Below are 26,925 nucleotides of genomic sequence, written 5' to 3' on the forward strand. Positions count from 1 at the left end.
GGATTCTGGGGCAACTCAGAAAAAGGATGAGGGAAAACAGCCTAAAAAAGACTCAAAAGAGAATTCTAATAACTCAAATTCCAAAGAGGGCTCCAAACAAAACCATAAGGGTAAGCCACAAGGAAAACCGCAGCAGAATAGTGTACCGTCTGGTGCCAAACCATAGGGCGGCCAGAACAAGCCACCATTCCAGAAAGCATTCGGTGAATGCTTTATTTGTGGCTCTACTGACCATGTGAAAGGAGATCCCAGATGCAAGGGTAAACCTTCAGGGGTCCAGCCTGTCTCCTTAGCCTTCGCTCCCGAGGAAGAAGTCCAAATGGCAAGTGGAAACTTTCTACTGCTGGCTGATGAACCCACTGGAGTCTCCGCCAGCGTTTCTTTAGTGTCTCTGGGTTTGTGGGAACAACAGAATTTAGATGTCTAAAATTCTATCCCAGATAATAATAAAGAGTATTATAAGGACAGTGTCCAGGTGAATGGTCAGGAGACTCCTGCCATTAGGGACACTGGGGCCACTATAACTGTGGTGGATAAATCTTTTTTTCAGGCTGAGGATGTTGCTAGGGCACCCAAACGCCTCACCAAGTTAGCTGGAGGGCCTGTGCAGATGCTTCCCCAATTACCAGTTCTCATCCAGTATAATGACATGACTGTGAAGATGCCTGTCAGCATACAGAGTCAGAGTGAGGTACCAGGACGAGTTCTGTTGGGTAACGATTTAAAAACTCTTGGAGTTGTGTCTCATACCCCCAGACCTCCTATGTAACGGTTACAAGAGCTAACCAGACCTGCAAGGGAGAGAACCATGAGAGGTACTCCCCAGGAGATGATAAAGAAAGATATCACTCCTGCTCCACTGGATTTGACAGCTGCGGTCTCAAAGAAATCAGAAGCGAAAGGGAAACCTAAAACTTCTATACCGAAACCAGCAGCCAGCACTTCAGTGCAGCCAAAATGGACTTCCCCGCGGTTGTCCAAAGTTACACCCGTAACTCTCCCTCCAGCTGAGGCTGACAGGGTGGTACAACCCTGTGTGGTAGAATTAGACTCTGAGGAAGAGCTAATGGAAGCCAGGAACTCATTGGAGATCTGGATCCTGTTGACCATCCTGAGCTGCAGTCTTTACTGGCAGAAGGTGGACCCAGCTGGGCAGACTTCAGTAAGGGACAGAGAAAATGTCCAACTCTGGAAGGTCGTCGCCACCAGGCAGAAGCTGAGGCTGAAGGGCAAGAGCCTGGGAAATACAGGTTGCACTGGGAAGATAGCCTCTTCTACAGTGAACCGACCGAGTCTGCACCTGGAGACTACAAACGACTTGTAGTACCCCAAGAGAACAGACAATAGATCTTGCAGTTAGCCCACGAGATTCCTTTGGCTGGTCACTTGAGTTTCACGAAGACTAAGGAAAGGCTCTCTCTCTACTTTTATTTGCCAAAGATGGGGGCCGAAGTAGAAAAACACTGCAAGAGCTGCCACACCTGCCAGACCTCTGGTAAGGTTGGCTCCAAGAATGTGGCACCTTTAGTGCCTCTCCCAGTTGTGGGAGTCCCATTTGAGAGAGTAGGGATTGACATTGTTGGTTCCCTTGATCCTCCAACCTCCTCAGGCAACAGGTTTATACTTGTTGTAGTAGCCATGCTACTAGGTATCCTGAGGCAATTCCCATGAGGACTGTTACAGCTCCGGCTGTGGCTAAGGCCCTCCTTGGTATTTTTACCCGGGTCGGGTTTCCTAAGGAAGTAATCTCTGACAGGGGGTCAAACTTTATGTCCCACTACATGAAAGCCATGTGGAAAACCTGTGGAGTTACTTACAAGTTCTCAACAGCTTACCACCAACAAACCAATGGGTTGGTAGAAAGGTTCAACCGAACCATGAAGAGCATGATAGGTGCTTTAGAGGACCCCCTTAAACGAAAGTGGGATCTTCTACTGCCATGCCTTCTATTTGCTTATAGAGAAGTCCCTCAGGAGGGAGTAGGTTATTCTCCCTTTGAGCTTCTCTATTATCATCCCGTCAGAGGTCCATTGGCCCTGATTAAGGAGGGGTTGGAGAGTGCTCCTTCCCCAAAGCCAGTCAGAGTGACTGACTACGTGATAGGTGTCCAGAGGAGAATGTCACACATGATGGCAGAAGCAAGCGATAACTTGAAAGCTGGACCAGCTTTGGTCAAGCACTGGCATGATCAAAAGGCTAACATGGTTGAGTTCACTCAAGACCAGCTAGTTCTCGTTATGATCCCAACAAGGCAGAGGGCCTTGCAAGACAAATGGATGGGACCCTTCAGAGTTGTGGGTAAACTCGGAGAGGTCAACAATCTGGTGGACTTGGGCAATCCCAAGGAGGCTCCAACAGTCTTCCACACCAACCGACTCAAAGCGTATGTCTCAAGACCTGATGTAGGAGCGTTGCTTCTAGCATCATCAGAGGAAGAAGAGAGTGAAGCTCTTCCGGATCTCCTCAGAGGCTTACCTTTAGACGAAAAGATTGAAGGAGTAAATCTCTCTTCAAATCTGACACCTGAGCAACAAGAAGAGTGCAAATCTATGTTGAATCAGTTTGCCTCTCTGTTCTCACTTTCACCAGGCTTAACACCTACTACTCAGACCCAGGTGAGGGCCTTCTTAGGTCTCACCGGGTATTACAGGAATTTCATTGAGAACTATGGGACTATAGCTTCTCCTCTGAATGTCATCTCCTCTCCAAAATTCCCTAAAGAGGTTAGATGGAACGAGGAGTGCAATCAGGCCTTTAAAAACCTGAAAAAGGCTCTTTGCCAAGCCCCAGTACTCAGAGCTCCTGATTACCACCAAACATTCCTTGTGCAGACAGATGCTTCAAATGTAGGAATAGGTGCAGTACTCAGTCAACTGGATTGCTCCGAGCACCCCATTTGCTTCATCAGCCGCAAGCTGAAGGATCCTGAAACAAGGTGGGCAACAATCGAAAGAGAATGCTTTGCTATCGTGTGGGCTCTGAAGAAGTTTAGGTCATACTTGTATGGTTCTACTTTTGTCATTCAGACTGACCACCAACCCTTGAGATGGTTAATGCAAATGAAAGGGGAAAACCCAAAACTACTGAGATGGTCAATCTGCCTGCAAGGGTTTGATTTCACCATTGAGCGCAGGTCAGGGTGTCACCACCAAAATGCTGATGGTCTCTCTAGGATGTATGTCATCGACTAGAGGTATGAGATTCATCCAGGAGTGGATTAAATCCTCCTGTCCCTTAGTCTGGGGGGGGGCGAGTGTTAGGGATAATTCTCTGTTTAGGCTGAATTTCCTAACCTAGTGAGTCCCCCAGCAGCTTTGCTGGATTTCTGGAGTTTGTTTTTTTCATCCTGCCAAGAGTGAGACTCTTTTTTCCCACTCTTGGACATGATTTACGGTTGATTCCTTTGAATGTCAATGTGTTCTATGGGCTATGGGGTATTTTACTCCGTAGGGTCTCATAAATGTTACTATGTGTGTTACACCGCACCCTCCATGCCGTAACACTGGGGTGTCCTAGGTGACCCCCACCATAGACTCCATACCCGGGGACTGACTACTGTCTCCCAGGGCATGTAAAGTCACCATTGGCTTTACTAGAACTAAATTTACTACCAGAACCTGTACAAACCATCCCATTGTGGACGTACTGGTAGGGGTAATTCGATTACCCCTGGGTCTGTTGTTCGAGGGGGCACTGTCCCGTCCCCCCTCGTCGAGTTTTGGCTGGTGGCAGTGGATACTACCTTTCATATTCGACCGCAAATATAGTCCTATGGGATTCTTCCCATTGTTGGAGGCTAATACTTTTTCACCTTAGTCTCTAACATACCGCCGGTTCATTTATCTTAAATAAATCCACCGGTTGGTATTTTCTGCCAGAACTCGGTTTTTAAAATGGCGTATGTGCTCGCCTCTGTAATTCCAAACCAAAGGTTGAGCCCTTTGTTCCACTTTTGGCGGGCTTCTACACAGAAGCCCTCCAGAGTGGTGCCATTTTGTCTGGGTACCACAGGGGGTGTGGGAGGGGGTTTAGGCACCCTGGACTGAGTTGCCTTGCCAACTCAAGTCGCACTCTGGTGTGATTGGCCCAAGTGGTGAGCCACCCCGCTCACCACTTAGCATTTTGATTGACAGCTAGGCTGAATGAATGGGGGTTTTCTGCATAAAAGCAGGGCTTTTGGGACTGGATCTTCAGAGGTCGCCACAGGACCTAAGAATCCGATGAGGGTAAAGCTGAGCCGACCTGCAACGACGACACCTCCGGTGGAGCCCTGCTGAACCGACTCACCACTTCCCGACGACAGAGGAGATCTATCTGCTGGAGAGTCTTCTTCCCTTGACTGGTGGGAAAAACCGGTCCCTTGCTTTTTCTTCGCTTCCAGGACGTAAAGGTCGAGTTGCCCGTGCTGAGCACCCCGGCAACCGGATAGCCACTAACCACTGTACCGCGACCAAAAGGTGGTGCCTTGTGACGGAGCACTCCGCGGCTGGTCTCTTCCCTGGTGGTGCATCGATCTTGTCTTTCCTCAACGACGAGATCATCTCTTCTTCTGACAAAGTCCCGACTTGCATCCACCACCAGGAACAACTGCCCCCGCCGGAGCTGTCTCTTCACTTACAAGGTACTATGTCCGCCTGGCTTCCCTTGTGAGGGTTAGCGCGAGGTGTCTTAAATCCTTACCTTTCCACTGGGTCGCCTCCAGACCTTCTTAACTTCTTGTTCTAAAACCGGCCCAACCTTTCTGTGACATTTTGCTACAAAGACTTGAAGTGCATTTCCACTGTGATACTTTTGGGACATACCGCCTTGCCTCTCTCCGAGTGGGCCTGGCCTCTGAACTTTGTGATCTACAGTAGACCCTGCCTTGCTTGCCTTGCATTTGCTTCGTAAAAGTGTTGGTACCGAGTTGGTTTCATACCCTGCCTTTTCTCTCCCATTCTAACGAATATTAGAGTGGCATCTAGGTTAAAGCATTCACCTCTGTCTGCAAATAAGTGGTGCCGTTGAACCTAGACTTGTCGAAATATTGTTAGGGGATTGATATCTACTTATAGTAATTGTGATTGAAGTTGTTTGCCGTATTAGTGCCAGTGTGTTTTTCATAGATGTGTTTTTAAATAAATAATTATATATCTTTACACCCAAGCTCTGATCAGTGTCTGCTTGTTCTACTGTGTGAATTGCCCTATCTTGTATACTCTAAATACTGCCTAACTCATCTTGAGAGAAGTCTTATTGCTCAGCCACAGCTACCAGGTAAATCTGGGTGGTACGGACTGCTACCAATTGGGTTTACTGCTAACTCCTGTAGACTTAAATCTTTTGACGTGGTCCCAGAGGGAACTGCACAGCTTTCTGCCTAACGGAGACAGACACGGGGAATGAGCGGGGGGTGTGGGGGGCAACAGGAGACAGATACGGGGCATGAGCGGGGGGTGGGGAGAACAGGAGACAGACACGGGGCATGAGCGGGGGGTGGGGGGAACAGAAGACAGACACGTCGCATGAGGAGGGGTGGGGGGCAACAGGAGACAGACACGGGGCATATGCGGGGGGTGGTGGGAGACAGACACGGGGCATGAGTGGGGGATGGGGGCAACAGGAGACAGACACGGGGCATGAGTGGGGGGTGGGGGGAACAGACACGGGGCATGAGCGAGGGGTGGGGGGAACAGGAGACAGACACGGGGCATGAGCGGGGGGTGGGGGAACAGGAGACAGACACGGGGCATGAGCAGGGGGTGGGGGGCAACAGGAGACAGACACGGGGCATGAGCAGGGGGTTGTGGGGAACAACAGAGAGACACGGGGCATGAGCGGGAGGTGGTGGAGGACAGACACGGGGCATGAGCGGGCAGTGGGGGGAACAGGAGACAGACACGGGGCATGAGCGGGGGGTGGGGGGAAACAGGAGAGAGACACGGGGCATGAGCGGGGGGGTGGGGGCCAACAGGAGAGAGACACGGGCATGAGCGGGGGTGGGGCCAATAGGAGACAGACACAGGGCATGAGCGGGAGGTGGGGGGGAACAGGAGACAGACACAGGGTATGAGCAGGGGGTGGGGGCAACAGGAGAGAGACACAGGGCATGAGCAGGGGGTGGGGGGCAACAAGAGAGACACGGGGCATGAGTGGGTGGGGGGAACAGGAGACAGACACGGGGCATGAGCGGGGGGTGGGGGAACAGGAGGCAGACATGGGGCATGAGCGGGGGGTGGGGAGAACAGGAGACAGACACGGGCATGACTGGGGGTGAGGGGGTAGTGGCAACAGGAGACAGACACGGGCCATGAGCGTGGGGTGGGGGGAACAGGAGACAGATATGGGGCATGAGCGGGGGGTAGGGAGAACAGGAGACAGACACAGGGCATGAGCGGGGGGGTTGGGGGGCAACAGGAGAGAGACATGGCATGAGCGGGGGGTGTGGGGAGACAGACACGGGGCATGAGCGGGGGCTATGGGGCCACAGGAGAGACACGGGGCATGAGCAGGGGGTGGGGGGAACAGGCGACAGACACGGGGCATGAGCGGGGGTGGGGGGCAACAGAAGACAGACATGGGGCATGAGCAGGGGGTGGGGGGCAACAGGAGACAGACACAGGGCACGAGCAGGGGGGTGGGGGGCAACAGGAAATAGACACGGTGCATGATCGGGGGTGGGGGGAACAGGAGACAGACACGGGGCATGAGCGGGGGGTGGGGAGAACAGGAGACAGACACGGGGCATGAGCGGCGGGTGGGGGGCAACAGGAGAGACACGGGGCTTGAGTGGGAGTTGGGGGGAACAGGAGACAGACACGGGGCATGAGCGGGGGTTGGGGGGAACAGGAGACAGACACGGGGCATGAGCGGGGGGTGGGGGGAACAGGAGACAGACACGGGCATGAGTTGGGGGTGGGGGGCAACAGGAGTCAGACACGGGGCATGAGCGGGGGGTGGGGGCAACAGGAGAGAAATGGGGCATGAGCGGGTGGTGGGGGGCAACAGGAGAGACGCGGGGCTTGAGCGAGGGGTGGGGGGAACAGGAGACAGACACCGGCATGAGCGAGGGTGGGGGGCAACAGGAGACAGACACGGGGCATGAGCGGGGGGTGAGGGGCAACAGGAGACAGCCACGGAGCATGATCTGGGGGTGGGGGAACAGGAGACAGACACGGGGCATGAGCGGGGGGTGGGGAGAACAGGAGACAGACACGGGGCATGAGCGGGGGGTGGGGGGCAACAGAAGAGACACGGGGCTTGAGCAGGGGGTGGGGGACAACAGGAGTCAGACACGCGGCATGAGCGGGGGGATGGGGGGCAACAGGAGTCAGACACGGGGCATGAGCGGGGGGTGGGGGGCAACAGGAGACATACACAGGGCATGAGGGGGGGTGGGGGGCAACAGGAGACAGACACGGGGCATGAGCAGGGGGTGGGGGCAACAGGAGGCAGACACGGGACATGAGCGGGGGTGGGGGGCAACAGGAGAGACACGGGGCATGAGCGGGGGTTGGGGGAACAGGAGACAGACACGGGGCATGAGCGTGGGGTGGGCAGAACAGGAGACAGACACGGGGCATGAGCTGGGGGTGGGGGGCAACAGGAGACAGACATGGGGCATGAGCAGGGGTGGGGGGCAACAGGAGACAAACGGGGCATGAGCGGGGAGTGGGGGGCAACAGGAGAGACACGGGGCTTGAGTGGGGGGTGGGGGGAACAGGAGACAGACACGGGGCATGAGCTGGGGGTGGGGAGCAACAGGAGACAGACACGGGGCATGAGCGGGGGGGGTGAGGGGCAACAGGAGACAGACAAGGGGCATGAGCGGGGGTGGGGAGAACAGGAGACAGACACGGGGCATGAGCGGGGGGTGGGGGGCAACAGGAGACAGACACGGGGCATGAGCAGGGGATGGGGCAACAGGAGACAGACACGGGGCATGAGTGGAGGTGGGGGGCAACAGGAGAAACATGGGGCATGAGCGGGGGGTGGGGGGAACAGGAGACAGACACGGGGCATGAGCGGGTGTGGGGGGAACAGGAGACAGACACGGGGCATGAACGGGGGGTGGGGGGAACAACAGAGACAGACATGGGGCATGAGCAGGGGGTGGGGGGCAACAGGAGACAGACACGTGGCATGAGTGGGAGGTGGAGGCAACAGGAGACAGACACGTGGCATGAGCGGGGATTGGGGGGAACAGGAGACAGACACGGGGCATGAGCGGGGAGTGGGGAGAACAGGAGACAGAAACGGGGCATGAGCAGGGGGTGGGGGGCAACAGGAGACAGACACGGGGCATGTGTGGGGGGTAGAGGGCAACAGGAGATACACAGGGCATGAACGGGTGGTGGGGGGAACAGAAGACAGACACAGGGCATGAGCGGGGGATGGGGGAACAGGAGACAGACACGGGGCATGAGCGGGGGGTGCGGGGGAGCAACAGGAGAGACACAGGGCATGAGAGGGGGGCAACAGGAGACAGACACGGGGCATGAGCGGGGTTGGGGGGATCAGGAGACAGACACGGGGCATGAGCGGGGGGTGGGGGGCAACAGGAGACAGACACGGGGCATGAGACGGGGCATGAGCGGGGTTGGGCCGATAGGAGAGAGACACGGGGCATGAGCGGGGGGCAACAGGAGAGAGACACGGGTCATGAGTGGGGGGAACAGGAGACAGACACGGGGCATGAGCGGGGGGAACAGGAGACAGACAAAAACACAGACATGAGTTAGTGTGCAGGTGGCAGATCCCGCTCCTCGGCCCTCCGCTGGCCACCGTGTGCCGATGGCGTGAGCGGGGGCTGGAGGAACAGGGGAGATACAGAGCGGGGGTGGGGGGACTGGAAGGAGACATGGGGCATGAGCGGGGGGTGGGAGGAACATGAGACAGACACGGGGAATGAGCGGGGGGTAGGAGGGAACAGGAGAGAGACACGGGGCATGAGCGGGGCGTGGGGGAAACAGAAGAGAGACAGGGGGAATAATCGGGGGTGGGGGACTTACTGTGCAGGCGGCAGATCCCGCTCCTGCTGACCAGACAAAGCCTCTCATGCGAGAAAGAAAGATGGCGGGCGTCACTGAAGCCACGACGCACTGCACGCTTTCACCGCATCCAATGAGAGAGCATGTCAGATGTCCGGGGACATCACGCAAGCCGCTTGCCCAATCCCTGTCCTGTCCGCGGAGCGAACAGGGAAGTCCGTCCGCAAAGCGGACACAGATATCACTAATTTTTTCGGACCTACTTTTTGGTCATTTTTTTAAAAACTACTGGACGGATTTTCACCAAATTTGCAAAAGCACGCTTTCGGGACCAAGCCGCTGCTCCTGGTCCAAATTTGTTGTAAATCCGTCCAGCGGTTTGGGCTGTAGTGGTGAGCAAAGTTTTTTCCCATTAAGTCTATGGGAGAAAAAAAAATATTTGGGACCACCCCTATAACTTTGCCCCCCCTGGACCAAACCTCACCAAACTTTGCATTCAGAGTGGGCCATATACTTTTTTTGAAAATTTTGGCGTGGATTCGTCCAGGGGGAGCGAAGTTATAAGCCGCCCAAAAAGTGCTCTTCCTATGGAAACAGCAACTTAACCATAATTACATGGCCACTACCGTGGCCATGTAATATATGTATATATATATATATATTTTTTTTTATTATTATTTATTTGTTGTTTTCCGATACAAATATCTTTACAACATTTTCTTAAAATTAATGCATTGATTACAAAACTTAAAATAATCAATTTAAGAATACATTCCAATGCATTATACCTAAAAATTACAGATTATTAAAACTCTAATACATTGTCATAACTTTAGTATTTAAAATGGACATAACATAGCAGCACATATTAACAATCAAAGCACATAAGATATCATTATATTAACTCTATACCACCAGGTCTTAAATCATATTAGATGCCTGAGTTGGACACAGTCATTTACATCTTTACACACTTCTCCTTTTGTAATAATTAGACATCTATTATATGTCCTAATCATAATTTAGCTGGAAAATCACTTGATTTATACCCTACACCAGTTTCACATGTGTTTTTCGACAATAAACTCTTCTCGATTATAAACAACAACTGTGATAAGTCAATAATCATTGGCATACGATAGCCCCACATACATTGGGACCACAACATTTCACTTTGGTATTCAGATGTGAAGCTTTGATATTTTAACAAACTATTTTGTCGTGTTTTTTCAAAATGTAAACACTGCAAGACAAGATGCTTCAGCGTTTCTTTTTGCCAATTATCGCAAAATCTACAACCCCTATTTACCATGGCAGAACAATTTAGCCAATTCTTAGTACGCTCTAATGTTGGAATTATATTAAATTTAAATCTCATATACATAGTGCGCATCTTATGGCTAGGACACAATTTCAGATATATTGGTAAACATGACTGTTTGTGCCGATATTTTGCATAATCCTTATATAAAAAATATTCTCCAATTTTATCTGAATTAATTGCCCAATCAAATTGCATGAGCTTAAACTTTACAATCTGAGGACGATTTATAAGGTCATCCCTTACCATTCCTATTTTTTCAAGCTCTTTGTCGCACCTTTTACCTTCAATCGCCACTGACACAGGCTTACCCTTTTTAATCATGTGTAGAAGATCTTCATATAGTGAATTTGGTAAGGGCTCCAGGATTTTAGCATAGGACGCAAGCTTTCTCCATAGGTGTTTGGTAGCCAAGGAAGATAGACCTAATTCATGAATAATGATAGAGTTCGGAAGGGACATAGGCAACTGTAAAACCTTCTTCCAAATTTGCCCTTGTATTTTATTTAATGTTGGGCCGATTTCAACATAACACAAATCTAAACCATATAGAATAATAGCTTCAACTTTAAGCTTATAAAATTCTAATAATGGAATTATGGAGAACTTACAAATTCTTAGGTAGATTAATTTCATTTGTGTAATCAAGGGCATTGCTTTAATAGACATTTCTCTATTCCATTTATCACATGAATCTGAGTTATTCAAATTATAGCCCAAGTAAATCATACCTAAGGAACGTGGAATCAGATAGCCATTTATTTTCCACTGATATCTTACCAATTTTCTTTTGTTTGAGAATACCAGGATATGAGATTTATTCAGGTTTAATACTAAATTGCGCTTTTCACAGAAATCGACAAGACAGGCTAGTTTATGTTGAAGCCCAAAGGGGGTAGAGTCAAACATTACCAAGTCATCAGCAAACGCTAACCAATCCAGGCAAAGGTCCCCTATTTTAAGCGCAAATGAGTTACACGTCAACCATATTGAAGCTATTTCAGACAGATATAGGTTAAAGAGGGTTGCTGCAAGGTTACAACCCTGCTTCACCCCTATATATGTACTGATTGATGGAGTCAAGGATCCTTCTTTATCCAGCTTAATCCTATAGCATGTGTTAGTATGAAGCATGATGATCATTGCTATCAGGTGCAGCGGAATTTGCATATCCTGTATCCTTTGCCACAACAATTGTCTAATAACAGAGTCAAAGGCTCCTGATATATTTACTAACGCCATATATACTGGACCATGATCCTTCACTCTAGAAATTTTCAATATGTGAGCTAACAACGTTGCATTTAGCTGTGTACCCATACCTTTTCGAAAACCAGTCTGATACCTCGAAAGAATTTCCTGTTTCGAGATAAACTCATTTAGGTCCTTCAAAATTAATGCTGAGAACATTTTTGCAAAGGTGTCAATAAGGGCTATTGGTCTAAAGTTAGCGGGATCATTCAAAGGACCTTTTTTATGTAATGGAATAACGATCGCAGATACCCAAGACTCGGGAATTTTCTTTATTTTAAATACACAATCCAGCCTCCTTAGAATGATTTTTGCCCATAAATTGGGGTCATCCTTGATAGCGCATGGAGGTATACCATCAGGCCCAGCAGCTTTAGAATAATTTAACTTTGCAATTATATCAATGATGTCACTCAATCCCCAGGGACAAGTAGAGGGGAGGTTACAAGCCAAATCGGGAGATGTTGAGCCACAGAATTTCACAGGCAATGCATATTTTGCTTCATAAAATTTGCACCAGTCTTCTCCACTTACTGCGGAACACAGTTCTAATTTGCCTTGCAGTAAGGGATCCTTGAATGTCGCCCACATTTCCCTCGAATTCTTGCCCACAAGGTTCTGGATCATCCTTTGATTAGTTTCGATGGAATTATGAATTTTAATGTATTTAACATCATTTCTATAATTAGCAAGAATTTTCTTTTTCTTACTTGCATAACCTACTGAATTAACAGATTCTTTCAGTAATTTGCGAAGTTCGCTATTCTTTTGTGTTTTCCTTAAAGCAATTTCAACATTAGATCTTTTTGTGTGCTCATATTTACTAGCTACTATGCATTTTTTTGCTAAAGTATTAAGATGGCCACATATCATTCTGACATTTTTCCTTTCCCAAATCAGAAGATCATCGTTAGACAATAATTCCACATTGGTCTTTATCAAATCTCTGTTAACTAAAAAATTTAGCTTCCTATATAAGTTAGCGTTCCACCTGATAGAGAGTGCCTTACGATCAGTCTCCAATAATACCAATGCTGGGATGGTTTCATACATTGGGGTGCTAATCACTAACAGACACTCCAAGATACAATGATCACTTAGATATGTTTCAATGATCTTACATCTTAAAGCCAATTCAGCCAGGGAATTTGAGATTACTATGTAATCTATTGCGGTACGTTTTGTGCCACGTGCCCAGGTATATGCTTCAGTTTTTTGTTCAAAGGGAACGACCTGCAGCTCCCATTCAGATAAATATTTACGCCAATCTATCCCTCTTTCAAGTGCCAGTATTTCGTAAGATGAAACTATATCAGATTTGATCATTGTTTCATTGAGATTTGAATTAAAGTCCCCACCCAGAATGATCTGTGCGTGTGGAGCGTCTGTTGCCACTAATAGCAGAACATGATTAACTTTTTCAATAATTTCATCCAAAGATGATGACGCAGGGTTCCAATATAACGCGACTATTAACATCTGAATTGGCTCACTAGAAGGTACAATCACTTCAACCGCTAGAATATCTGAGGAGGAATAAATTTGGTGCAGTTTCAATTGATATCTATGTCTCACCAAGATCGCAAGTCCACCAGATGGACGGCCTTGGTTCCCCTTTATCGCATAAGAACAAAATGCTACATATCCCTCCAAATAAATATCATTAGTTGCCATAGTTTCCTGCAAGATAATAATTGCTGGTAATTCAACTCCCAGTTTTTTTGAAAACCAATTCCTAAAATTGTTAAAGCCGCAACAATTCCATGAGTTAATGACCACAATGTCATTCTATTGTTTTTATATGCCTGGCATACTGCTTATTAGATTTTGCATCAATGGTTCAAGCCGTGATAGACTAGACGCAATCTTGGCAACAAATTCCGATTGCATTCGCATTTTTTCATGTAATGTAGCGAGCTGCTTATCATGTCCCTCCATATGGGTATTGTTCTCATGTATAGGTGATTGGTATTCTACAAATAATGTGGCATTTTCCATTGACTTGAACATAGACAACTCATAACCTAGTAATTGAAAGTCCTGTAAATGTTTCCAGATTAGTGCAGCAATGATTGTATTCTGGAATTTACATAACATTCTGCCATTAGTGTTGTGTGGTAAACGGACCCAATCTATATCATAAGAAACTAAGTTCCTCAAAGCAGGAATTTGATGAAATACTTTCATGAGGGCGGTACGATTTAAATTTGGTTTATCAACCTTTGCGGGATCCAGAGTCCATCCCATTACCAATTTCATTTCGGACCCTAAAGAGTGGTAGAACAACCATTTATCACCACACTCTCCCTCAGACATAGAAAGGGAGGATATGGGCTGATGGTTTATCTGAATGTCAGAGATTTCATTCATAGGCGGTGGCCTCAAAATATCAAAATCTTGAGTGTCACCAGCATCAATAGCAACCTGGACATTTGCATTGTGAGCACTGCTATCGAGAATAGAGCCCGCAACTTGACATTCAGAGCTAGTCTCAACAGTGTTTAGAGGCTTTTGAACCAAATCAGAGATTTTTTTGTCAATTTTTTCAAAAAAACGTTGTAACTGAGTCTGTATCAGAATGGGTGATAGTGGCGTATTTTCGTCGCTTTTGTTAACAGCGCTAAGTTTAGAGTTCAATTTAGTTTCAACTGGTGTATTCGCTGTGGTATCCACCACAATGCTCATGGACTCTGATTTAAGAGTCCCATACTCAGATGAACCCAAAACAGCCTGACTTTCACTACTTAATTGTGTGACATCAATATTATTAACACCCATACTAACGCAATTATTGTGCCTTTGTTGCTGTTTGAGCTTTTTATTGCTCTGTTCTCCCAATATTACGAAATTTTTGTTTTTTGTTTTTATTTTGTCATTTTGCTTAAACTTCAGACCAACTTGAGGTATGGGATCTTGAAAGTTTGCATTTTTTTGTTTTTTAAGGGCTTTATTATATAATTTTTTTGCTTTTCTAGACATAAAAAATGTACTATGATTACCATTTGCTTCTTCATCCAATTCACCAATGCATTCATGTCCACACTGCGTGGTCTCCGAATTTAAGTCAATCAGGTCTGTCAACACAGTGGGACTATCGGGATTAACTATAATTCTGGATGATAAGAGTTCATCCTTTTCATTCAGTACCGCTAACAACCTTTCTGGCGCTATTAAGTTTGCCTCAAGGACAATCTTTTCTAACGCCAGTATCCTCTCATGCTGTACTTTTGCTATTTCCACATATGGCGGAAGCAAATTTTCTGGCACAGTTTTTATCACGGTTACTGGATTTGTATTCAATGCGTTGTTCCAGTCTACAAACTCAGTTTGAGTAGCCATGGAAATACTATTGAGTGTTTTCCCAGCCTTAATCTCATCTGCTATGATTTCCATTTTTTGAGTTTGCAGACGTTTTTCACTCATATGTTGCTCGGCCCAGAACACATGACATTTTTCCTGAGCAAACAGATAGCCCTCTATTTTACTCATTCTTGCGTTGATTTCTGCAGTTGCTAGACTCAGGGCACCAATGGCTCCATGCGTATACTCGTGTCCCTTGTCCAGCAAGTTCAGTATTCTAGTTAAGACTGGAAAGTTCTGTAATTCCTGTGAGTTTAGGTCTACCAAAGTCTCCTCTAGTGGAAAAAGCGGAAGAGAGGAATTTGGCAAACGCGATTTCTCTAAGTCAATTTCCAATGACCTGTGCTCACAGCTCAATACTGGAGAGTGAGGATCTTTAGTATCCGAAGGAATATATTGGTTCTCATGAGAGGGTGAACTAGCAGAGTGTAACAAGTCCCGGGCCCCCCAACCACCTTTATATTTATGCGTTTCTTTCAATTGATTTAAATTTTTTACTATAGCCGCATGAAAATAAACTTGTTCCCTAAGGCCCATTGACTCGGCAGCAGGGGTAGATGGCCCATTCGAAAGACGTGTTCGACTATGCAATTCAGCTAAAACAGCTGGCGCAACCAGTGAGACATCAATGGTAGGCATACTTTCCTCATCATTTACGGCCCCCAATATTGAGCTATCAGTGATAGGGACATTATGAATTAACTTAATATTTTGAATATCATTACCATATACATCGCTATGAAGTTGGGCCACTACATTTGTCTCCTTAACAATCTCCATATTAGAGGCTTGTGCGAGATTTGACAATGATTGGCTCGCCATATTAAGGTTTGGTGGTATCTTTGCATGCTGATTAAGGCACAATTTATCGTTTAGTCCCTTTCCCTTTTTCTTGATTTGGTTAACTATGTCTTGATTGGGCTCTTCCTCTGACATATTACCGTCAGAGCCTATTGGAGGAGAGCCATCTAGGCATCTCTTTCCATTACGTAGGTTCTTGACCATCTTTAAGCAGGAGAGCCGCTGGTTTCAACCTAAACAATTAGAAACCTACCTCAGATTCTGACGCTACAACGCCCAAATCCCAGAAGCAGAGTAGCAACGCGACCTGCGACGCGCACCGCGAACAGCAAACAGTACTTGTCCGGTACTTGGTGCGCGGCGCAGGTGCGCGAGTCCGGCAGTACTTCAGGTCACAGGGCGCGTAACACGTCAGCGGGAGGTGTGGCGGGAGGTGTGGCTACCCAAACAGGAAGGACCTCAGGGTCAGGCACACTGGTGCACCCGAGAAGTACGTCCTCCAGCTGAAATTCAGTAGTCCCGACAAAACAACAAGTCCAGAGCAAAAGGGATGCAAATCCAAACTGGACCAAAAGCGCCAGCCAGCAGGGCAGCACAACGTTGCAGCAACAGCAAACAGTACTTGTCCAGTATATATATTTTCAGTGAAAAAACTTTGTTAAAGGGACGTTATGGTTCAAAGTAAAACCGAAAAACCCCTGAAATACGGCAGTTATGGTAAGATAAGCAACCATAACTCGTGCCACCATGCACTGCTAACACTAACACCCAGGACATCAACGATGACATCACAAATGTCATTGATGACATCACTGATGACATCACATGTGCATTTACTTTTCATGAAAAGTCTGTAGGATGGATTCTTATAATGTTGACCAAAAAGTGTGAAGGATCATTTGAATAAATATCATGAGCTAATTAGTGCATTAAGCAATGCATTGATATAAATAGCATTCTATTATGAAGTTCTATCCAGTATACTAAGCAACTCATACAGAAACTTAGGCAGTGTGTGCAGTATACATGATGAATGTGCAATATTCATAATCTTGCCATATAGAATAATGAAATGATAACTGCTTTCTTATTAGAGTTTTGCGTACTGTGAAACATGTAATAAGTAGCTAATAAAATCCACTTAATACATAATTACACTTAATACAGACAAAACACAAAGAGACAACAACACATACAAATATGAGTATATACAGGGACAGAGAATTAAGGAAAAAAGCAGAAGTAGTAGCAGAAAGAGTTCATAACCTAACTGATTATCTTTATGCAGAGAAATGATTGCTCTGTTTCAAAGCTGCTACTTACTGTATGTATGTGTATCAAATGATGTCAGTGAACCCTAAGGAAAGGAGTGTGAGTACAATGTATACAAATATGAACATATACAGGGAAGGCATAGTAATAAAAATAAAACTATGAGAAAGTGCTGATAACTAATGATTATCTTCATGCACAGAAAGGATTGCTCTCTTTCAAGCCTGTGTCTTCCGCTATATATATAAGTTTCATATGATATGACTTGACCCTAAGTCTACAAATATAGTACCTTTTCAATTTTTACTTCCTGACTGTTACTGAAGAAAACTATGTGGCTTAGTAAGTATGTGTCAATAAAGGAAAAAAAGGGAGAGCCAGCCATGTGATGTCATCAGTGATGTCATCAATGACATGTGTGATGTCATCTTTGATGTCCTGGGTGTTAGTGTTAGCAATGCACGGTGGAGCGAGTTATGGTTGCTTATCTTACCATAACTGCCGAATTTCAGGGGTTTTTCGGTTTTACCTTGAACCATAACGTCCCTTTAACAAAGTTTTTTTACTGAATTTGATAGGTTTTTAGTAGCGCAACTAAACCATAACGTCCCTTTTAACAAAGTTTTTTCACTGAATTTCATAGGTTTTTAGTAGCGCAACTTAACCATAACATCCCTTTAACAAAGTTTTTTTACTGAATTTCATAGGTTTTTAGTAGCGCAACTTAACAATCATAACTTTGACTTTATGTACATGTAATATGGAACATACTAAACTCTTTCTACTGAATTTGATGGTCCACGGACATTTAACAAATTCACACAGCAGCACACATACAAAGTATATGCAGTAATACTTAAGAAATGTAACCCATATATGTAACACACTGACCATTCATTTAAATACAAATATGTTCTAAAATGGAATATACCAAAAGAAGATAAAGTGGCTTCCAACATAATTACCTCACAGACACTCCACAACCAACAGCAAGACCAGACGTATAGACTACTGATTACATATCTTACCAGAAATAGTAAGTGCACTTCATTTTACTCATATATTTATAAACTTTCTATATTAGAAAAAAAAAACATTACTTTTTTGTTTTCTCACAGAAATGTGTAGTATTCTGGACTGGCTAGAGGAGCATTTCCCACGAGACGAAATGTTAGGAGATAGTCCACCTAATGGTACACACTTTACTATATAAACCAATTAATAAATATTATTTTATATACATTCAACATATACATTTTTTTTTTTACAGACCATACAAAAATTGCAACTTCCAAAGAAAAAGATGCGGTGGATAACACTCTTGAACACATTACCCACAAAATGGACCAACTTATGGCACATTTTACGGATTTAAAGAACTTTGTGGAAGATCACCTAAAACCACTAACAACATACCATTGTCCCACCTGTACCTGCCCCCCCTCACCATATCCCATTCATTTAACCCCAAACTCTCTCCATGGACCACAACATTTTGATGAGATTTCCATCCCTTCTTCACATGGTCCCACTTATATTGAAAACCCTAATTATCCTGTTTTTGTTTCCGTTTCTGCCCCACCTTCTCAGTCATAAATTGTTTATATATGTTAAATAAAGTTACTTTTTTATAGTGTGTTGTAATTACTTTCAGTTCTTTGTGGTAAAACCAATTTAGGTGTCCACGGACAGCACGGTTGTTCGGAAATGTTCGTAAATAAACGAAAATGTAAGTGTCCTGAGGACACTATATCTGTCCGTAATGTTCTCATGCAAGTTGAAAATGTTCTAAGAACACTCGTAGTGTCCTGAAATGTTCGTAAATAAACAAAAATGGGGGTGTCCTTAAGAACACTATGCCTGTTCATAGTGTTCGCTAGCAAGTTGAAACTGTTCTAAGAACATTCGTGGTGTCCTGAATTGTTCGTAAATAAACAAAAATGGAGGTGTGCTTGAGACGCTATGTCTGTCCGTATTGTGCACAAGTAAATTAAACTGTGCTAAGAACAAACGGCTGTCCGTAACTGTACGTTTTACGTGCGACGCACTTTTAATTAGTTCAGGACCCGAACACTGTCTGTAGAACTTCAACACGCATGCGCAAAACAATGTCCGTACATTGGGTGTCCTGCGGACGGCTGCTACCTTAGCGAACATGCTCATGAAACAATCATGTGACCGCGCCCACGCTGATCGTGTGTTCTGAATGCGGACACTGTTCGTGTCCCCGAACACTTTAAAAGTACATTTCCAAGTAATCCACAATATTTCTCATTAAAAACTCAACATACCATAAATCCCACATACTAATCCTAAGTTTCCACATAGTTTTTGTGACTTTTTGAACCTTTTTTGGTGTTCGATCTGTCTTGCGGACGGCGCGCATGACCGCGAACCGCGCACAAGCACCCCTATAAAAGACCACGCCCTAGAGCTCATTCTCATTGTGTTTCTGGCTATTCTACAGAGCACAGAGATTTTTGCTGCCTTCAGATTTCGATCTTCAACCTGATGGCTTCTGTGGCTCCACTGCTGCCACCTGGTGCTGTATCTGCCTCAGCACCACCCCCAGCCCCTCCACCACCACCACCTTCCCAAGGGCCTGAAGAGGAGAACAGGAGTGAGGATACAGAGGAGGAAGAAGAGGATGACGAGAATGAGGTAGAGGAAAACCCTACTACCCGCCCTCATCGTGATTCTTGGGTGTGGCGGTTGTTTACCGTTCATGGGAATGGTCCTAAGGCTCGTGCGAACTGTGTCACCTGCAATGAGTGCAAAATGGTACTCAGTCGCGGGAGGCATGGTTCGTATAGCTTTGGGACTACGACCATGAAGCGACACCTGAACTCATTCCACACTGGGGTCATTCGCAAGGTTGTACCTTGCGAAGAGCGTAGTAGGTTGATTGCCTCTACTTCATCCTCCGTTTCTGATCCTGTCACCACAAGCAACACCTCTCTGGGACAGCGTCTTCCTCAAGCTGCCTCACAGGCCATACAGAATTCTGATGACCCTTACCTTTCGAGGGTCACAGTTGTATGTATGTACTGTGACACAGTACTCTGCAGGGGGGAGCGACTTCGCAGTGCTTTTGAGACTATCGTCTCAGAGCACGAGAAGACCTGCTCACTACCCAAAGAAAACCCACTCTACATCTTCCTCTCTCAGCTCGCCCTTTCTTATCCCTGTGGTTGGTGTCCCCCCTTTACCCTCCTTTCCCCTCCTCTCCTAGTGTGTCGTGTGTAAAAACCAAAAAAAATACAAAATAACAAAATCACAAAAAAATAAGGCTCTTTTCAGAGCCGCCTTTCACAGTTAAAAAACAGAAGTAAAGATAAATAACGCAGGGCCCTTTCTATTTCTTGAAAGTCCGCGGACAGTTCGTGAACATAAAAAAAATTGGGATGCTACCCTATTGTAACCATTGCATTTTTCTATGGGAGGAAGTGGTGGCTCTGAAAAGAACCTTTGGGAGGTGTTTGTATGTCAAAAATTATAAATACTTAACACCTACTTCGAAATGTATGCTGCATTTCTAAAAAAGGTCGCAATGCATTTTGTACATTTCTCAGAAAAATCTGATTGCCAGCATAGTTAAGATGGACTCCATCTCTGCGAAAAATGTATGTACTACAAAACATAATATTTTCATTGTGAAAAGAGGACATGCCAAAATCTCTTAGGAAGGCACAAACAGCCTTATTGACATTACGCCTTGCTTTCTCCATTTGTGGACCACATGAGAAAGAACGAAGCCACATTTGTCTCTGCGCAATCCGTGAAAAAATGACTTTGGAGTTTGGAAACATGTCCATGATCTTCTGAAGTCCTTCTTTCATTGCAAATTGCAAAGAAATTCCAGACACATGTCCTAAACTGTTCCCTCCACAATGAATTACAATTATGTCTGGATGTTCCTCTATCTTCAAAGTTGCACAGAGAGTTAACAAGTCCAGCCACTTCATTCCACGAACTCCATGCCAGTGCACTTCCACATGTGGGAATCCAAGATCTATAGATACTCCACATCTTTCTGCATGCACCTTCAACCAATGTGTCCACGAGTCTCCCAAAATCCACACAATCTGTTTTTTAAAACACTCAGCCATAGCTATCTGTTCTTCTCTCAGCAAAAAGAATATCTGAGAAAACCTCTCCTAGCACAACACACTCACTAAACTTTACTGACCAATCCCTTGCTATATTCAATCTCATTTGCATGGCTCCCCTCCGCAAATTCCCCGGATGTAATATGCGGTGTCCTAGAACTACCGCCATGTCCGCGAACATATCGTAACATGGACAGCCCTTCTACCATTTCCACTTCACTCTCTGTGCCATTCCCTCATTGGATGTAGCTAAGAAATCACATGACCATCCACCAATCAAATCCAAGACCTCTACATGTAACTGCATCATCATAGATCAGCACTGCAAATGTACAGTGTATCTCTCGGACTACAAGTCTCATACCATTGGCAAGCATGATCTACGAGAAATACTAGACAAGTCTCCAAGATTTCTACTTGCAGCTTCGTCCATATCCATATTCATGAACGCAAACTACAGGTATGCATATTTTCTATACAGTACATGAACACATTTTCTAACCGACTTTTACCTTGTATAATCTGTAAAATGAATCTATGATAATTTTTTCATTCTCCTAAAATGAACTGTGGCTTACAAACCTTTATACTGTTTAATTTCTTCATACAGACACACACACGCAAATAATGTTAAACTAACATTTTTGAAATAAAATATATAGACTACATATGATCAAACAAAATTACATGCACACTCTATCATCAAATCTCAAAGAATAATATTTGTACAAACAAATACTTGGTTTTCATTTTTTTAGTTTATATAATTACTTACATTTATATAGTACAAGCAGGCTATGACATTGACTCCCATTAAGTGGAAAAGCAGGCTATCACATGGACTCACTATAACGCGAAAAAGCTTAGTTACAGGAATAGTGGTATACAGTGGTAAATTATGATTTTGACAAGCCATAGTAAAGATATTTTCTTTCCTACAGTTAGTCATAAGATAGTTTTAATGGTTTTGAGGAAGGCGCTGAGCATTTCAATTTAAAAAATCTATGTCTAAATTAAAAACAGTGCTATATACAAACCGAATTACTAATTTGTTTCTTTTACAATTGCGGTGAAGACCATTCTCCAGAAAAGAAGCAGCCGAATTTGAAGTACAAAGAACAACTAAGAAGCAAACTGCTCATTTTAGAAAAAACGTAAGTAGATTGTTACCATAATATTTGAATTATTACTCAAACACACTCTAATGTTAATTCATGCTACTTCTGTGCTTAAAAATAGAGATTCTGCACCATTCTGACCAAAAATCCTCCCGTTTTAAACAGTGATTTACTGGCAGAATGACCCACAAATTCCTATTTTTCGCAACACAAATTACCCAACTCAGCCACTAGAATTTAGATGTTGTAGAAGAAACAACTGTTTTAATTGTATAGCTTTAGATATACTATTTATACTTCTCCACACCACTGGCTTACTTTTTTCTGTCATCTGAACCCCAGTTTATTAACACATTAATTCAAGAATACCCATCCCTAGCAGTTGTACTTCCCAATGCACAATCACACACCATTACATACATCTTTATCATCTCACTCAAACACTCATGCACACAACACACATGCATTGCAGAACACCCCAACCCATACCTTCTGTATTTCTTCAACAGACCCTAAAGCATGCCTACCAAAAAGCAACTCCGTAGAAAGGAACGCAGAAGTAGAGCAAATGAAAATATAAAGTCTCCAACATAAACATCCATCTATAGCAGAATTTTTTAAAAAAAGTTGAAACACAACAGCTAATACAGTCAAGTTTCTAGTACAAAAACTTTGCCTCCTATATAAAAAATTAAAACAACCCAAAAAACAATTAACAGAAAATCAACTATCACTACAAATAAAACTTCTTCTATAAATCTTGATATAGTACAAAGTAAGCATACCAAGAAAAGTATTTTAGCCAAAATGTTCCATCACAAAGTCCTTCAAAATCTTATAAAAACAGGAGAGAAACCAGGTTCAACTCTTCAAACCTATCGTAGGAAAGTAATCTTAGAAGCGTTGATAGACAGTGCACTTCTTCTCAAAAGAAAGTTATTTATTTTAGTGTTAAACAGAATGAAACCACTAACAAAACTAATAACTAAATTACAAAAAAGACTTCTCCTATAAACGAAATGTCAACAGGAATAACTTCTTAAATATCTGTGGAGGTGAATGGAGTCACACTACAAACACAGAACCATACTTTAATGAAGAAGCCTACAAACAAAAGCAAACAAATACAATTGCCATACATAGCAGTGGTCGAGGTTATGAAAAAGTTAATAATACCATAATGAAAAAAGAAGAAATATGCCCTGAAAACGTATATTTACCCTTCCATTCAACTGAATCAGAACATCTAGTGTACAATTGGCCATGCACATCAATGTGTAACATTCCCAAAAAAATGTTCAAGTATTTACGTCAATTCCTCAATCAATATGTGAAAAGCAAAGACAAAATCAAAATTAAACTACTGCAAAATATGGATGCTGGTCCAGCACGCAAGTACACAGGACTACAAGGACATTCATTGGCCTGCATTACAAGACCTACTTGCAAAACACCCTTCCATGATATCAAAAGGATATCAACACATCATGCAAGTATAAGAAATCTGGTTTATAAACTGTACTATGCTAAAAGTCCTGCTTTAGCACTAGCCAATTTAAATAACATTCTTCTACATGGTACAGCAAAAGACCTACTAGAAGAAATTGACTATATGCAGACAATATATTTTGGAAGTGAAACCCACTTACAAGATGAATTAGCTGTAAACCAACTTAGAAACAAATCTGCACATGGCAACCTTTCACTACACACATACAAAAAAGAAATACTGAAATTTTAAAGTACTTCAGCTGAAGTACCAAACCACATGTGTGTATGTTGACGCAGAACTTTTTATAAAAGTAACACAAAAACTGTAGACCTATCATACAAAATAGAAGACAATGAAGATTCTAAATGGTTTGAATTAGCTCTCAACCTTATAGCAGAAAACAAATACGAAATAAATGACCCCATAATTCTTTGCCGTTACTGCACTACAAATCTTGACAACAACCAAACTCCTTCACGTGCTATCACAAATAACTTGGAATTATATCCACTACCAAAACCCCTTCAACAACTTAATTTACATGAGAGCATCATAATTCAAACAGTGTACCCATTTCAAGCAATAATACGCCTTCAACCAAAAACTGCAAAATTACCTCCCTCTGAATTAGTAAAAGGTATTCGTGGAAAAGTCGCGTATTTACCATTATATCTAAAAGAAAATGTGCACACTCTAGGAGTGCAACGTCCAATGCAGCAATCTTTAATTATCTTGGTAAATGGAGTACCTACAAAAGAAAAAAAAAATGGCAACAACTGGTAGATTTACATAAAGTTAGAAAAGCCCTGCAATATCTTAAAGAGAATAATGAATATTACAAAGAAATTAATATTGAAGAAAACTTGAAAGATACAACTGAAATAATTCAAGAGACACAAGAAGCTGGTCAATTTGAGCTCCTAGATCCTGTAACAATATCAAACACTTTAGACCACTATACAATTCATCCATTGCACTTTAATGACACCATAGAAGATGCACTGGAAACATTCCAAATGCGTCAAACAAAAGGATCACCAATCAGCATTTGGGAAAAAAGTATAGAAGCATGTGCTTTTGCTCTACTCTTTCCTACTGGCAAAGGAGGAGGATACGATTATAGACCTATTCAAATATCAGCATCAGAATATCGCTCATTACAAATGTATTCTGAAGATCCCAGATTTCGACAAAATGTGGAATACATATTCGACCTACTCTTTGAAAGTGAACTAGCAATTTTATGATACGGAGTTGCACACATATTAAAATCAGGATCACACTTTCAAAATATGACAGCTACACAATTATTACAAAACGTTCAACAAAAAGATGAGGTTTTACAAGCAAATCTTACAAATCTATTAGCAAATATGCATGGTACTAAAGAGTACTGGTTTCGACGTCATGGAGATGTACGTTGTATGATCAGAAACCTTGGCCCACCCACTTGGTTTATTACATTAAGTTGAGCAGAATATGCATGGGAAGATTTACATGCTTTCCTACGCATATCACACGAAAACAAAACAAACATAGATATACTAACACCTGGAGAACTTTGTTCACAGGATCCTGTTAATGTTTCAAGATATTTTCACCATCGCTTCATTGCTATGCTACATTTTATTTGTAACAAAACTGTTCCTCCCCTTGGAGAAGTGCAACGCTTCTTTTGGAGGAAAGAATACCAAGCCAGAAGAGCACCACATGTCCACATGCTTTTATGGATTAAAGATGCTCCTAAATTTGGTAAAGACAGTGATGCCACTGTTTTACAGTTTATTGAAAAATATGTCACTTGTGAAATTCCATCAAAATCCGCAAATAGTGATCTTCATGCAAACATTTTACAATTCCAAAGACACAAATGTGGCAAATATTGTCTTCGCAAATACAAAAACAAAGGGAAATACTACACCAAATGCCGATTTGGTTTCCCTAGACCAGTTACAAATACAGGTCAAGTGTACAACCTCACGTCTTCAGTTAGACATAGTGTTAAAGGTAAGTCACCTAAAAATACATATTGCATAAAAAGAAAAGAAGAAGAAAAATATATCAATGATTACAATGCAACCATTGCCCACTTATGGAATGCAAACATAGACGTGCAGTGCATTGCAGACAATTCTACTGCAGTTGCATGATATGTCACAGCATACTTAACCAAATCAGAAAAGACAGAGCTCCAAGACCTCTGGAATGACTTGTCATCAGATAAAACAGTGTCTCAGAAATTATACAGCTTGGGCATAAAAATGGTGTCCCATAGAGAATGTGGATCCTATGAAGCAGCTGATCGATTAACTGGTACTGCATTGTATGGTAAATATGCAAATATAGTATGGCTAAGTCTTGGTCCAGCTAAATCTAGAAAAAGAGTTCTAAAATCATACGAAGATATAGAAACAATAGCCAAACATGATCCCAACAGCCAAGAAATTTTAAAAAACAATTTATTGGAAACATACTACCCAAACAGGAGTACCACTTTGGAAACCATGAGTCTATACCACATAGCCCAAAACTACTCATACAAAAATAATATAAAACCTGATGAACAAAACCATAAATACAAAGTGACAAACTGTGAAGGCAGCTTAGTAAAACTCACCAAACCAAATTTAATTAATCATATCAAATTATCATTAAAGACTCCTCAACATAAAGAAGTATATTACATGTCCCTGCTACAACTCTTTAAACCATGGAGAAAAGAAGAAGAAATACTAGAAAACTATGACTCATATGAAGACGCTTTCAAAGCAAATGAAAGCAGTATAACTGATGTAAACTTTGCACAGTACAAAACAATGTTGCACAATGAACAGCAACACGAAGAAGAACTCCAGGCCCAACTAGTTAAGGACACTCCTGACAGTAGTCAACCTTCTGTCACAGGAAGCCAAGAACCACTGGGAGACCCACTAATAACAAATGAGGCAGAATTAGCTATGATAGAAGTAGAAAACACCATGTATCAGTATGAAGAAAAAGAAGACTTAACTATACTACAATCAAAGCTAAACAATGAGCAATGTAGCATTTTTCAAGAAGTAACAAAAGAAATTGCACATGGTGTACAACATGAAAACAACAAGGCACCTGTCAATATTACAAACCTATACTATTGTATGTCAGTGGTGAAGCTGGTTCTGGCAAAACATTCCTAATCAAAATCATCAGTAAGTTCCTTCAACAATTGACAAACAACAAACTGTCAGCTGTT

Source organism: Ambystoma mexicanum, chromosome 6p (genome assembly GCF_040938575.1).
Source record: "Ambystoma mexicanum isolate Mex_15411 chromosome 6p, UKY_AmexF1_1, whole genome shotgun sequence".
Classification (NCBI taxonomy): Eukaryota; Metazoa; Chordata; class Amphibia; order Caudata; family Ambystomatidae; genus Ambystoma; species Ambystoma mexicanum.